Source organism: Rhagoletis pomonella, unplaced genomic scaffold (genome assembly GCF_013731165.1).
Source record: "Rhagoletis pomonella isolate Grant_MI unplaced genomic scaffold, Rhpom_1.0 Rhpom_scaffold_00246, whole genome shotgun sequence".
Taxonomy (NCBI): Eukaryota; Metazoa; Arthropoda; class Insecta; order Diptera; family Tephritidae; genus Rhagoletis; species Rhagoletis pomonella.
In genome coordinates this window covers 29,833-46,132 of record NW_023458800.1, presented here as the reverse complement: position 1 = coordinate 46,132, position 16,300 = coordinate 29,833, and the positions used below count along the sequence as shown (strand labels likewise).

General features: G+C 39.8%; 1 long non-coding RNA gene across 1 annotated transcript; it reads right to left on the bottom strand.

Moving 5' to 3' along the window:
• Positions 1-7,259: 7,259 nt before the first annotated feature.
• LOC118750457 lies at positions 7,260-11,237 on the bottom strand. The gene is made up of 2 exons (XR_004994396.1): positions 10,648-11,237; positions 7,260-7,609 (listed from the first exon to the last, which is right to left on the bottom strand). It is a non-coding gene; the product is annotated as an uncharacterized LOC118750457 (long non-coding RNA).
• Positions 11,238-16,300: the final 5,063 nt, after the last annotated feature.

The window sequence follows — 16,300 nt, the reverse complement described above, 5'->3', positions numbered from 1 at the left end:
GTTGTTGTAGCCGCTACAACAACAACAACAACATCATCCCCGAGATGTGGAAAATGGGTAGGATCATTCCCCTCCTTAAGCCAGGGAAGAAGGCGGACGCAGGAGACTCGTACAGACCCATCTCCCTCCTATCCCCAGTGGCAAAAACCATGGAAGCACTACTTCTCCCCAGCCTGACGAAGCATCTGAAGCTAGCCGAACACCAACATGGATTCTGGAAAATGCACAGCACGACAACAGCATTAAACACCATTACCACACAGATTAGCGAGGGTCTGAACCAACGTTGACCCTGTGATAGGACGGTCCTGGTCGCTGTGAACCTGTCGAAGGCTTTCGACACGGTGAACCACGCGACCCTCTGCCAAGACATCCTGGACTCGTCGCTTCCAGCTCGGACGAAACGGTGGATAACCAGCTATCTGTGTGGTCGTCAGTCATCGGTCGAATTCCGAAACGCCAAGTCTAAGCCGCGTAGAATTAAACAGGGGGTCCCCCAAGGCGGCGTACTCTCCCCGACACTGTTTAATCTTTACATGGCCAAACTCCCTCCGCCGCCAGCAGGAGTAAACTTGGTAAGCTACGCCGATGACTGCACAATAATGGCAACTGGCCCCAACATAGACAGACTTTGCGAACAAATAACCGACTATCTCACCGATCTTTCCAACTTCTTCACTGCAAGGAGCCTCCAAATCTCCGCCGCAAAATCCAGCGCCACACTTTTTACAACCTGGACCAAGGAGGTGGTGACGGGAGGGTGGTAACCACCCTAAAATCCTAGAAGTGACGTTCGATAGCCTCTTCTCCTTCTCCGCGCACGCCACAGCCACATGCAACAAACTCCGAGCCAGGAACAAAGTCCTCAAATCGCTAGCCGGCAGCACCTGGGGAGCCAATAAAGAAACCCTGCTCGCGACCTACAAGGCAATCGGCCGGTCAGTGGCTAACTACGCGGCACCAGTGTGGACGGCGGGGACAAGCGACACCCAATGGAGGAACCTCCAAACCTGCCAGAATGCAGCTCTACGTACGGCTACAGGTTGTCATCTCATGTCGTCCGAGCATCACCTCCATGAAGAAAGCCAGATGCTGGCGGTGAAAGAGCACAACACCATGCTGTCGAAGCAATACCTCGTGGGCTGTCACCGAGGGAATCACCCCAACAATGCCTTGCTTCGAAACGAACCGCCCCCACGACACGTGAGACGACTCCTGCACGACTGGAAAGCAGACATTGAGACTTTGTATTATTATTTATACAATAGCTTACGAAATTTATCGGTTTTAGCTGTCCACATATATTAGTTTTACATTAAAACCCCATATCTGAACAATCAGTTATACGGAGGCAATATATAAGTTACAGTGACCCGATCTTTGTTAATTTTACTGTAAACTATCTGTTGATAATGAGTGAAAATAGTGCGAAATATCATGTTTCTAGCTACATATATTTAGAAGTTATAACAAAGAATCTCATATCTGAACAATCAGTTGTATGGGAGCTATATGTAAAAGTGACTCGATCTTTGTTATTTTCGCTGTAAGAATTCTGTTGATAATCGTTGGAAGTATTGCAAAATTTCATGTTCCTAGCTGCATAAATCGAGGAGCCATAACGAAAATTCTCATAACTGAACAATCAGTTGAATGGGATGTATACGTAAAACAATAATTTGTGATATGAGTTCCGGATTTTTGGCATTGTGATGGAGACTAAATGTGGAAAATGTAGACCAAGCACGCGTGATGCTAGTATACCGTGCAATGGTGTGTGCGGAGTTGTTTTTCATGTGAAATGTCTTGGTTTCTCTAAATATGAGACAGATGCGTTGCTAAAGCACGCCAACCTAAAGTTTTTGTGTGATTATTGCATTGAGTACATTGCAGGTGCGCATGGTAAATTTGATGAAATATTAAGCCTTATTAAAAATACTGAAAAAAAATGTTCAAAGATTGTTGAAGAAAAAATAAATGAGGTGAATGAAACGGTGAAGCAAATCCAAAAAGCCGTAGAGGACAAAAGTGTAAACAAAGAGAAGCATTTAGAAATAAGAGCAACCTATGCGGATAAACTAAAAAACCCGATAATTGGAAATGCACCTGTTATACTGAAACCAAGAATAAACCAACAAAGTGAAGTAACGAAGAGTGATGTAAAAACAATAATAAAGCCATCAAAATTGAGTGTAGGTGTAAACGGGATAACTAATAGGCAAAACGGAGCAGTAGCTATACGTTGTAAAAGCGACGAAGCGAGGAAAATATTGGTAAATGATATTAAAGAAAAAGTGAGTGAAAAATATGACATTCATCTACCAGCAATGAAAAGGCCAAAGATATTGATATGTGGATTGAGTGAAATGCTCGATGGGGAGACAATAGCTCAAGCAATAAAAACTCAAAACAATTTGCAGGAGAGCTACTTGAAGTGTATTAAAGTGTACAAATCCTACAAAAATCCAGCGGTGCACAACGCAATAATTGAAATTGATGGGAAAGGTTTTGAATAAGTTATGGAACTTGGAAAAATTAACGTGGAATGGGATAGGTGCAAGGTGTATGAAAGCCACAATGTTTTAAGGTGCTATAAGTGCTGGGGTTACAACCACACAAGCAAAGTGTGTAAAGAAAGCCTGCAAATATGTGCTAAGTGTGGCGAGAAAGGCCATGCATACCAACAGTGTACAAGCGATGTTCTAAAGTGCGTTAATTGTGTAAAAACAAAGGAGAGACTTAATCTGGCTGATTTATGTGTAAATCACGACAGCAGAAGCCCTGATTGTCAGACATTACAAAAGAAGTTAAAAATTGAGTCCGAAAGGATTCAATATTAGCAATCAAATTCAGTGATAAGAGGCTTGTATTTAAATATTGGCGGTTTAAGGACAAACTTTAACCAGCTCGAAGCCATATCATTTGGTGTAAAATTCGAGTTTATCTGTGTGAGTGAAACTCATTTAACGAATTCAATACAGAACTGTGAAATAAAACTAAGTGACTATCAGCTTGTGAGATGTGATAGCACATCAAACCATACAGGAGGTGTTCTATTTTATATTAGCCCAGAATGGCAGATTGAAGTTATAGAGGTAACAGCGATCGAAAAAAGTATATGGTGCTTAATAATAATGGTTAGGCAAAAAAATATTAATATAACCTTAATTGGATTATATAGATCACCTGACAAACGTAGATCCCCAGAAATGGTGTTTTGTGACTTTATTAAAGAAAAAATTGAGCAATTGTGTGACAGTGGTACAGAAGTTCTCATAATGGGGGATTTTAATATTGATTGGCTGGGAAATAGTGCCTACAGGGACCAAATTTGTCAGTCAGTGTCAGACAATGCATTAAAGCAAATAGTTCTGGAACCAACAAGAACCACAAGAACTAGCGCAACGCTAATTGACTATGTATTGACTAATATTTCAAAAGCCGAAGCCAAGGTTAACGCCAACTATAAAATAAGTGATCATGAGTCCATTGAAATTAATATAAAAAAAAGACAGGAAAGATGCAATAAGCTCGTGAAAGTAATAAAAAAGTTCCGCTTTGACAATATTCTATTCGCTGAAGAAATAGCAAAGTCAAAATTCTCGAAAATTGACATACATAATTTTAACGAAACTGTGAACATTTTCAGTGAGAAAATAAAGGAACCTATCAAAAAAATGATTACGGCTAGAACGGTTAAACAAAAAAGAAACTTTGATGGGTGGTTTGGTGCTAATCTGCTCCAAATGAAAAAAACAAAAATTGAATTATATAAATCAGCAAAATGGAGCAACTCCCAGGCAGAGTGGCAGAACTATAAACAGTACCGAAATAGGTATTCAAAAGAACTTGAAAAAGCGCGAAACAGCTACATTTCGAAGAAGGTTGATGCATCGAATGACCAAAAGACGATGTGGAGAACAATAAAACAATTTGTCCTAAACGAAGAGAGAACAGAAATTAGCAAAATTATGGTGAAATCCATTGAGATAAAAAACCCGTTGGAAATCGCAAACGAACTTAATAAATTTTTTATAGAAAGTGTTGAAGAGCTGAATAGAAATATACCCAATGTGACATATATAAACAACGTAAAGCCTTGTGATAAACTATTTAAATTTAAGAAATTAGAATTGAATGAGCTCAAGAGTATACTCAAAGCAATGAATAACAAGAAAGACTATAACTTGATATCCCCAAAAATAATATTATGTGAATTTGATGTGCTGGGTCCAATCCTCCTTGAAATCGTTAATGCGTCGTTCGAACTGGGAGAATTTCCAAAAGAATGGAAAACTTCAATGGTGGTACCAGTAGAAAAAGTTAAAAACACGCTGAATCCTGAAGAGTTACGTCCCATCAATATGTTAATGACCGAAAGTAAAATGCTTGAAAAAGTGGTCCATATGCAATTAGAAGGCTACATGGAGAATAATCGGCTAATATCGGAAAACCAATCGGGATTCCGACAACGTCATAGCTGTGAGTCGGCAATAAATCTAGTAATTTCACACTGGAAGTCAGAAATGTACAACGGGAAATGTATAGTGGCTGTTTTCTTGGATTTCAAGCGAGCATTTGAAACAATTGATAGAGGAATTTTGTTGGAAAAAATGAGGCAGTACGGAATTAAGGGAGCTGAATACCGGTGGTTTCAAAGTTACTTAAGTAACAGATGGCAGCGTACTAAAGTATCGGAAAGTGTGTCGGAGCCAGCAAGAATAATGTTAGGCGTACCTCAAGGCGCAGTGCTTGGGACACTGCTATTTTTAATATACATAAACGATATGGAAAATATACTACAGGGAGGGGTACAAATTTGTCAATTTGCAGATGATACATTGCTTTATATGACCGGAAGTTCTTGTCAGGAATGTATTACGCGGCTGAATGATAATTTGGAAAATATATGCAAATATCTGGAAATGAACAAACTAAAACTTAATGTCAATAAAACAAAGGCAATGATAATCAATGGCGAGTCAAATGAAAACATTACAGTTAATGGTGAAATAATCGACAAAGTTGATGAAATTAAGTATTTAGGCATTATTATCGATGAAAAATTAAATTTCAACAAGCATTTAGATTATGTTTGTAGTAAAATCTCAAAAAAAATTGGATTTTTCCAGAGAATGCGCAAAAAAGTGTCTGTAAATAGTGCCCTAAAGATATATAATGTCATGATAAAGCCACATTTTGAATATTGCTCAACTATACTGTTCCTGGGATCCAACCAAATGAAAAGCAGACTGCAAAAATTGCAGAATAAGGGAATGCGGTGTATTCTTATTTGTAATAGATTGACACCAACCTCACATATGCTCGATACCCTGAAATGGCTAAATATAAACCAAAGAACTAACATGAATGTTCTACTTTTTGTATTTAAAATGAAGTATAATCTGCTACCAAATTATTTAACAAGCCACATTGTGTATGTTGGAGACGTGCAACCGTACAGTTTAAGGAACAAAAATGATTTTAGAATTAACTTTTATAAGACTAATAAGGCACAAAATATTTTAATGTACAAAGGCCTAAAGCTATTTAATGAATTACCAAGTGATATCAAAAATGAAAGAAACATTAATGTATTTAAAAGACTGCTAATAGATTACGTTAGAGCAGTATTTTAGCTCACAATTACTTACAATTACTTATAAACAAATTACTATATAATAAGTGTACCTGAAAAATTTTATATTCTTAAATAGCAAAAAAGCTAAATAAAGTTACTTTACTTACTTACTTACTTACGTTATAGTGACCAGATCTTTGTTATTTTCACTGTAAATATTCTGTTAATAATGATGGAGGCTACAGGTTATAGCGACCCGATCTTCGCCATTTTCTCTGAAAGTATTCTGTTGATAATGAGTGACAACAGTTCAAATTTTCATGTTACTAGCTACTTAAATGGAGGAGTTACAACGAAAAATCTTATATCTGAACAATCAGTAGTACGGGAGCTATAGGTTATAGTGATCCGATCTTTGTAATTTTCACTCTAAGTTCTCTGTTAATAATGGGTGGAAGTATTGCAAAATTTATGTTCTTAGCTGCATAAATGGAGAAGTTATAACGAAAAATCTCATATCTGAACAATCAGTTGTATGGGAGCTATATGTTATAGTGGTCCGATTCTTCCGGTTCCGACAAATGATTAATACATTATAAAAATACACCCACCTACCAAATTTCATCCGGATATCTCGAAAACTGAGAGACTAGATTGCATACAAACAGACGAACAGACAGACAGACAGTCAGACAGACAGACAGACGGACAGACGGACATGGCTAAATCGACTCAGCTCGACGTTCTTATCACTTAAGTATACATTTTAATGGGTCTATCTCTTCTTATTCTTTTACTTACAAACATCGGACCAAAGTTATAATACCATTTCATGCTCATGAAAGGTATAAATATATAAGTGCAAAACTGTAACATATGCCTTAATTTACATTTTTGTCTGCTGGTTTTATTGTTGTTGGATTCTTTTCAATTCGTTATGAGAGATGAAGTACAGGTGTACCAATACGAATATACAACAAAAGTATGAATGTCGTTAGAACTTGGAAAGATAGCGGCGGCTAATATAAAAAGCGTTACACCATGTTACAGTTTTGCTCGTCACTGTATGTACCCATTGTGGCCCCCTGTTGACAGGCAACACAAAAAGGCTCAAGCCATAAACTCGAAACAAGCGAAAACCTAAGTAAAAATTGTGATTTTTGCACATTTTTTTTAAGGCTTCCGAGGGACCTATAAGGGCTTAGGCATTTGGGAGTTACATTTTTGAAAACGGCAATTCATGCCGTTTCGTGGATATTTTGCGTTGTTGTTGTTGTTGTTGTGCGTTTGATAGCTCCCGTATGCTGTAATCCGAAAGTTCGTAGTTACGAATTCGTAGCTCAGTTCCGAAAATTCGAAAATTGGTATGCTGTAATCCGATCGTAGCTATCAACAGCGTTGCCAACTAAAATAGTGAAATTCGAAATTCTTACTCAGCTGCTTTGACAGAAACAAATCAAAATAAATATACATAATCGCAAGTGAGTAGTGAAATTAAAAAAAAAAATTAGTTTAATCATTATTTGAAGATTTTTCCCTAATTAAGTAGAATACAAAGGATTCAGTGGCCGGTGCACTTTTGTCCCAGGAGGAACAACAGCTAACAGTTGCATTAATATACAAAGGAGATTGCTAAGAGATTGTTCTGATCCATTTAGCTTAAATGATAAAATGTAAGCTCCCTCCTTTTAAAGGCCTCCATTTATTTATTTATTTATTTATGTCATATGAAACAATTAATTTCTTACTGACTACAGAAAGGAATTGCTTAGGAACTAGTTAAAGTAATTAGTTAAAATAATTATACAGTAGGCTCCGGACAGCTCCAGGCGACAGGGACGGGTCCAAGTTAGGAACATTATTTAATTCAGATAGAGTTCTTGGCGTGGGAGCAAATTTGAGGTAATCAAATTTAGGAAACTCAGTGTAAGAGGGACGTGTCGGAGATTCCGCGCATGAATAAAGAAGTTTAGTTGCTCCAGTAGCGCAGGGCAGTCAACTGTATAATTTAGCAGGTTATACACCAAGCTGCAAGAGAGAATGGAAGATCTGGACTGTAAAGTTTTCAGGGATAAAAGTTGGAAACGGGATTTGTAGGAAGGTATAGGATCAGTAAAGTTTAAAGAACGGAGAGCAAACTTAATAAATATTTTTTGGATTCGCTCTATACGGTTAATTTGAGTAACGTGATACGGTCTCCAGATGAAGGCTGCGTAATCAATCGTAGATCTTACTAATGAAGTATATAGCATCTTGAGCGTGTATGGATCCGAGAAAACTGAACAGTTACGTCTTACAAAAGCAAACATAGCGTACGATTTCGAAACAACATAGTTGACGTGGGTGATAAATCGAAGCTTGGAATCAAAATATACACCAACATCTTTGAAGTCTGTAACATGATCGAGGGTTGAGCCAGAAATTTTGTAACTAGTTAGTAACGGGCTAGGGAAATGTTTAGCTATTTGTACAACGATTTAGGGGCGGAGGGGGAGGTGGTGTGGGCCCCACAAACGAAAGAGGATTGACGTCGCTTTATGAAAAGTCACCCGACCGCCCCCCAACCCCTCCCACAGACCTCTGGGGAGCTGTTTGAAAATAGGGTAATTTTAGATTTTTTGCAAGGAAAAAACAAAGTTAAGCTTTCGTCCGAAGAAGGGGGGCTGAACACCTTTTGCAGAGAACACATTTCTGCGTAGGCGGCCTTCGGCCCTTTCTGTGTGGTAAACCTGGGGCTGCCGCCCCAGTGATGCCTATTTTGGTTACTGGGTGTTTTATAAAAATATCTTGTATATAAAAATGTATATACAAATTTATAACAAAAATTTGCAACAAATGCCATATTTCCAACCGACATTATTGTTAAATTAGTGCACAGATTTAGTAAATTAAATTTTTGAAATAAAGCGTGAACTGTTGTCTACAAGTGTGTGTAAAAGTTTTTTGATTCGATTCACGCGTTTGGGCACAGCAACCCAAAATCGTTGTACAAATTCATAAACAGTACCCACGGGCTATATTTTCTAGTGAATGTGGAATGAAGGAAACACTTTTTTACATTTAGAAAAAGCCGATTCCGGGTGCACCACGAGTAAAGCTTAGAATAGATATTGTGCCGCTTTAATTCTTGGAACGCTTTACCAAAATTCCACCACATCCTCTTTAGCTCCTTTTACAAGGCCTCGACCAATGTCCGGCCTTTCGCTCATGCATTCCACCAGTTTTTCGTACTGCGAGCGATTTGTTGTGAGCTTCGATCGGGTGGGCTTTAGTAGTCAGCCGCACCTTGTGTTTTAAGAAAACCAGGTGGAATTAACAAATGAAACTTGGTCAGGATGTTAAGGGAGGTATCCTCTAAAACATGTATAACTAAAAAATATAAATAATATCATTGTTTATAAGTTATTTGTTGTTAAAATTTCTTAAGTCGTTCCACTTAGTTTCCTTAACAAAAAAGCATTTGTGCATACTTTTAAATATATAAATGCACATAACACTGTACTTAATACTTTACACACTTTTCTTTTATTTTATCTTGTATATAAATCACTTTAATTAAACTTTTATCGTCTTGTAAATTACATTGAATTTCACGCATATTTACAATAACACATGGTTGCAAAGTGACACATAACATGTGTTGCCATATTGTACAAAACAATACATACAAAGAAGGCAATGATTAAAAAGGAATACAGGGGAAATCAATACAAAAGAAAATGTTCAGCTCCTTTTCTTCGCAAAACAGAAAGGAGAATTCTATTGCCTGAGGGATATAATCCCTAAGTGCGGCCGAAGGCCGCCTACGCAGAAAGGTGTTCTCTGCAAAAGGTGTTCAGTTCCTTTTCTTCGCAAAACAGAAAGGAGAATTCTACTGCCTGAGGGTTATAATCCCTAAGTGCGGCCGAAGGCCGCCTACGCAGAAAGGTGTTCTCTGCAAAAGGTGTTCAGCTCCTTTTCTTCGCAAAACAGAAAGGAGAATTCTACTGTCTGAGGGTTATAATCCCGAAGTGCGGCCGAAGGCCGCCTACGCAGAAAGGTGTTCAGCTCCTTTTCTTCGCAAAACAGAAAGGAGAAGTCTACTGCCTGAGGGTTATAATCCCTAAGTGCGGCCGAAGGCCGCCTACGCAGAAAGGTGTTCTCCTCAAAAGGTGTTCAGCTCCTTTTCTTCGCAAAACAGAAAGGAGAATTCTACAGCCTGAGGGTTATAATCCCTAAGTGCGGCCGAAGGCCGCCTACGCAGAAAGGTGTTCTCTGCAAAATGTGTTCAGCCCCCCTTCTTCGGCAACACAGAAATAATAATTCTACTAAGTAAAAATTCCGAATTAAAAATCCGCTTTTATTATTCAAAATTCCAGTCTGGTAGCACTAAGTTGTATGTTATTTTGCTATCTTATTCATCGTTTATATGAAAACTTTAACAATAAATTATAAAAGAACTATAGGGTTGCTAGAAAAAAGGGGGGTTGTTTTGAAATCAGGGGGTCCTATTCTACCCCCATCATCCCCTCTTTTTCTAGAATTTGCCGTCCGTCTACTAAAATTTTCCCCTTCGATCTGTTAATTTTGTAAACATTTAATAATACATTTTTTTCCTATTCACACTTTAACTTACATACATATTTTTGTGCTTACACTTTCTTTTATTGATATTTTAAAACAATTTGTTTCGCTCCGACACGAGTTGCTATTCGTACAAAATTTCCAACAAATACATAAAAATGACAGCTACGTCCGATTTAGGCATACCAACATTACGAATTTCGAAGATGGCCTACGATTTTCGAAATTACGATACAACGCGGATTTCAGCATACCAATTTTACGATTCGAAGCAAAATAGTTTCTACGACGGATTACAGCATAGGGGTAATAGTATTTTTTTTTTGTAATAAAGCGTACTCTTATCTACAAGTGTGTCCTAAAGTTCTTTGATTCGGGTCACTCGTTTGGGGACAGCAACTCAAAATCGTTGTACAAATAACTAAACAGTACTCCGGATCGTTATTACTAGGGACCCCCTTATTTTGCCAATTTGGCCGTTGTTTCCTCAACTAGATAATTACCTCATTTTCAATCACTTCGTTAGATAAATTTTTCGTGTCTCGCCAAAAGTAGCACTCACACGCGATACGGAAATATAGAAAGTATAGAGGGAATAGATGATATAAACATTTCATACTTCTGTTTAGTACAATTTTTTGCTTTCATAATTCGTACATAATTTGTTTTTTTGCACATTGCTCTCTTCACTCTATTGATTTATTCAATTTAGGGCTATAATCGGTGCACGTTCAACGTTTGCAATCTACTTGCTTGGTTCCTTCCAGACTTGAATTTTGCCTTAAAATTTCGCAAATTAACTCCTTAAAGAATCACACATTTTGACACTTGCTAAATACACCAAGGAGTAATTATTTTTAAAGACAAATAAATATCTACTTTCGAATATCATATTAGAGCCCGCAGATCGGCATGGTAATGTTTTTGGTCAATTACACACTTAACAAGAATGTGCTATGTTTTTCAGCACAATATTTTCATTAGATATTTACATATTTTCCGTACACTAACTGCCGCTCTCTTTACAATGTCAGAAATTTAAGTTCGATTCTGCGCGAACAAAAATCGCTCTGTCGCCCAGCAACTAGGAATGCATAAGAGCTAGACTTGCAAATAAATCGATGTCAGTATCGATATTGTCACGATTATCCTTGAACCTCGTCCGGATTTCCCAAATTCTACGGTTCGTATCGCTGGATTGTTAAATAAAGGCTAACGATGACCAAATGGTAGTACAATTAACTTTATTGTACAACAAACAATTTTACAATACTAGCTAATACTGTAAAAACACTACAGTACTTGTTAAAGCAATCACAACGCTTTACTGAACTTGTTACACACAATTAAACTTATAGCTTGCTTATTCGCAACTCGCTTTTCTGCTCACTTTACTTGTAGCTTGCTGACTTGTAACTAACTCACCTCGCTGTGGCGGCGCCCTTATATACCTACGCTGGCACTTATGGCAACTCTAGAACATTCTGAAGTTTATCGCTCATTCTCTTTCTCTCGCTGTTCGCAGTGTTCATCCAACTTGACGTTTCTCTTTGTGGAACATTCTACGTCATTCCTCGAACATTCTGCCTATTTCTCGTTGTTCGCTTTGTGTTGCCGCAGTATTCGCCACACTGGCCTCCACCTAAGTCTGATCGTCCCGATCAGACACACTTGCCGCTCCAACCGCTGCAAGTCTTTCCAAGCGGGCCACTTTCATCTTGGTCCTCGGTCTCCCCATTGTCTGGATTCGATGCACTGCGTCCTTCAGCCGTTTGTCAATCCTATATGGACCTTTCCAGTTACGATGTTGTTCGGAGGTGAAGCCTTTCTTCGGCTGCGGCATGTGCAACAACACCGAATCACCTTCCTGTAGCTCCTTTCGGCTCGATGCGTTACTGGACATTGCTTCCAGCTTATCTCCGGTGGTGCTCCATCTCACATGGTCGTGCTTCTGCCGGCCACTGACCAGACCATGTCTCTTCTCATGGGCACCCTTTTCGCCAGATCTATGCCGCATCATCTGTCCATGACACCCAGACTCCCGCCTTCGTGCTGCACTGCCTTTAGCACATCTTGCTACATCCGGATCCTTACGCTGAAACTTCCACCGTCGTTTCGTATCTCGCTCATCCGCCGATGCTAACTTCATTGACCGGACATGTATAATCTCAACCTTGGCTTCCGGCTTAACTGCTCGCCTTTTCCGACCACCTTTTTGGGACACTTCAAAGCGTGCCTACTGCTTTCACAGCCGCTTCCATTTCCGGCCACCGGCGTATCACCATAGCAACGTGGTTCAGTGGCTTTCCTCCTGCCGGAAACACTGCCTGTCTTGCCATGACCACTTCTTTGTTGCGACCTCTTGTTCACTGAGCTGGCGAAACCGTCACGCTTTTCCTGTATCGGTGAACCACTTCCTTCTCCTGACGAAACCATTTCGTCTCCATCACTGTCAACCTCTTCCCAACTAACCACTTCCTTTTCTGGTGGAATCTTCGGCACTTCCTCTAAGACCAACCGTCCGCTGAAGCACTGGTTGTCGTAACCAACCCTAAGTGGCACTTTCCTGTCGCCATAGGTTAGGATCATTCCCTGGAGGTCAATCTTCATGCCTTGCCCAAGTAGGAAATCCACGCCGATGATGACTTCATCCACGATGTCTGCGACAATAAACTTCGTGTACGACGCCAACCCGTCGATTATTACCTCGCATAGTACTTCTCCTAACACTTGGGTTCGCTCACCAGTTGCAGTCTGCAGCTTTGCTCCAGGTAGTGGCTTCACATAAAAAGTAGTCACATCAGGTCGAATAATGGAATGTGACGCTCCAGTATCCACTGTCAGCACTCGCTCCTGCCCATTCACACATCCACCAATAGTGAGGTTGCTCGCATTCGGGCCAATTTGTGAGACGGAGATTATGGGCCCTTCAACATCTGGAGCCAGCACGCGGCCCTTCCTGCTGGCTCGTTTCAGTTTAACGACTGATTGGAGTTTGCTTCGTCTCCTTCAGCCCTGCGTTTGCGTCCTGCTGAATTGTTGAGCCCACTGGAACTTGCACCGCAATCGCGGGCGAAGTGACCTGGCTTTCCACATTTAAAACATTTGCCAGAGCCATGCTTTTTCACGCCCAGCAGTTGGATTAGCTTCTTCAGCATTTCCTTTGTCTCGTCCGGTGTCTCCACTTCCACGCGATGTGCTTTGTAGGCTGGTCTACTTAGCAGCGCCTCCGTTTCACGCGTCTGAGCATACGAGACAGTTTCAGCAAATGTTGGCTTGGGATTCGCGTACGTCTCTCGCTTGGTATACATGTCCCGCATTCCGTTGATGAACCTCTGTATTTTTACTCTTTCGAGGTGCTCACCAGATGCATCTCCAATTGCCAAATGAGCCAACCTTTCAATCTCGGAGGCGAATTCCTGTAAAGTCTCGTTGGATTTCTGGCAGTGATTCTCCAGCTCCATCTGGTAAATCTGTCTCCTGTGCTCGCTACCATAACGTCTTTCCACTGCACCCATTAACGCATCGTAACTGTTCCTTTCACAGTCGGGAATAGTCTGCAAGATTTCTGCCGCAGGTCCTTTCAATGCAACGAATAGTGCAGCGGAGTTATCCTCCATGCTCCAATGATTTGCTGCAGCCGTTTTTTCGAACTGGAGCTTAAAGACCTGGAAAGGAATCGTGCCGTCAAAGGATGGGGTTTTTACCTTGGGTGCGCTCGTCGAAGTAGCTGGACGATTCAACTGTAAATCACGAGGACGACCTTCCAACTCCTCTACCTTTGTCTCGACTTTCTCCTGTCTCTCTTCGATTTTGTCCTGTATTTGTGTAATTTTTGCATCCTGTGCTTCCAGCTGGGATGATATACGTGTCTCTTGTGCCAGTAGCTGAGCTTCTAGCCGGGATGACACCTGCGCTGATACCTCTGAAGATATACGTGTCTCCAGCGTTTGCATCTGGGATGACAGCTGTGATGACATCTGTGACATGGCAGCTAATATCATTTTCATGTCTATAGCTGTTGATGAACTAAGAGCCTTTTGCTGTTCTTCAACCTTCCCGGATGTCTGCTGCACATCCTTCGACGAACAAGCTGCTTCATCCTTCTGTTCGTCCTTTGCGGATGCATCGTCGGGTTTACCCTGGAAGTCGTATTTGTCCACGTCGATGCCTTCAGCTTCCATAGCCTCTGGCAACCGGGATTACAATTCCACTTTTCTTCCGGAGGTGGCCAAATTACGCTTTTCCAACTCCTGTTTCAGCTCCTCAATTTTTAAGTCCTGAATTTTCGCCATTTTTAGTAGTTTCCCTGGGATTTATTTAACAATCACACTTCTGACACCAATTGTTACGATTATCCTTGAACGTCGTCCGGATTCATGAACCAAAAATACAAGATCACGTAAGAACGCGACGTTGTATTTGTAACTGGTTTTGAGAAAAAAGTTTGCGAAAGCGGGTTCGTCAGCTGAGCGTTTGTTTACATCACAAGCACCACTATTTTACAATTTTATTCAAGTAAAGAAGAGTTAATTCAACATGACAACACATTTTATAGCATTTTGTTGCATCATTTTACCTAAATTGTGCGTTTAAAGTGGCTGACAATAATTTCGGCTCATTTTGGTTTTCATTGTTTTCTTTGCTTTGTTTACTTTTCGCTCGTTTTCCAGTGAAACAAGATGGCGTAGAACCCGCTCAAAAAATCGACTTTTTTCACTCTCTTGTTCTTACGTGATCTTGTGTCTTTCGTTCATGGTCCGGATTTCCCAAATACTCCGGTTCGTATCGCTGGATTGTTAAATAAAGGCTATCGATGACCAAATGGTAGTACAATTAATTTTATTGTACAACAAACAATTTTACAATACTTGCTAATACAGTAAAAACACTACAATACTTGTTAAAGCAATTACAACGCTTTACTGAACTTGTTACACACAATTAAACTTATAGCTTGCTTATTCGCAACTCGCTTCTCTGCTCACTTTACTTGTAGCTTGCTGACTTGTAACTAACTCACCTCGCTGTGGCGGCGCCCTTATATACCTGCGCTGGCACTTATGGCAACTCTAGAACATTCTGAAGTTTATCGCTCATTCTCTTTCTCCCGCTGTTCGCAGTGTTCATCCAACTTGACGTTTCTCTTTGTGGAACATTCTACGTCATTCGTCGAACATTCTGCCTATTTCTCGTTGTTCGCTTTGTGTTGCCGCAGTATTCGCCACAATATATAGGGAATAGGGTTTCTTTTGCCGACATCGATATTTTTTTTTCGATATCGAGTATAGCATTCCCATGAACGAAAGACGCAAGATCACGCGGGAAGGAAAGAAAGAAAAAAGATTTTTTCTAGCTGCCGAAATCTCGACGCCATCTTTGTTGTAAGAAGTAAACAACGAAGAGAACGGAGAAAACCGCGAAATTGTTGAACGCATGAATAATCATTTTATTATGCAAATTCTTCTATAAATCATGCCGTTGTGTTAAATTATTGTTTATCTTATGTGTACACACGTTGTCACAAGCGAAAATGAAGAAAATTGCAGTAAAAAGCCACCACCAAATTGTAAACAACGAAGAAATGTAAACAAACGGCTAAATGCGATTCTAACGGGCTACCATGAACGAAAGACACAAGATCACGTAAGAACAAGAGAGTGAAAAAGGTCGTTTTTTTAGCGTGTTCTACGCCATCTTGTTTCACTGGAAAACGAGCGAAAAGTAAACAAAGCAAAGAAAACAACGAAAACCAAAATTACCCAAAATTATTGTCATCCACTTTAAACGCACAATTTAGGTAAAATGATGCAACAAAATGCTTTAAAATGTGTTGTCATGTTGAATTAACTCTTCTTCACTAGAATAAAAGTGTAAAATAGTGGTGCATGTGATGTAAACAAACGCTCAGCTGACGAACCCGCTTTCGCAAAACTTTTTTCTCAAAACCAGTTACAAATACAACGTCGCGTTCTTACGTGATCTTGTATTTTTGGTTCATGACGGCAACACGGCCGTCAGTTTCTAGATGACAGCTGACAACAAAACAAAATTGACGTTTTGAGACAAGGATTCGCAAAGATTAAATTTTCGAGGTTGTCTGTAAGTTTGAGGTAAATACTTATTTGTATTCTCGTATTTAGGAAAGCAACTAGT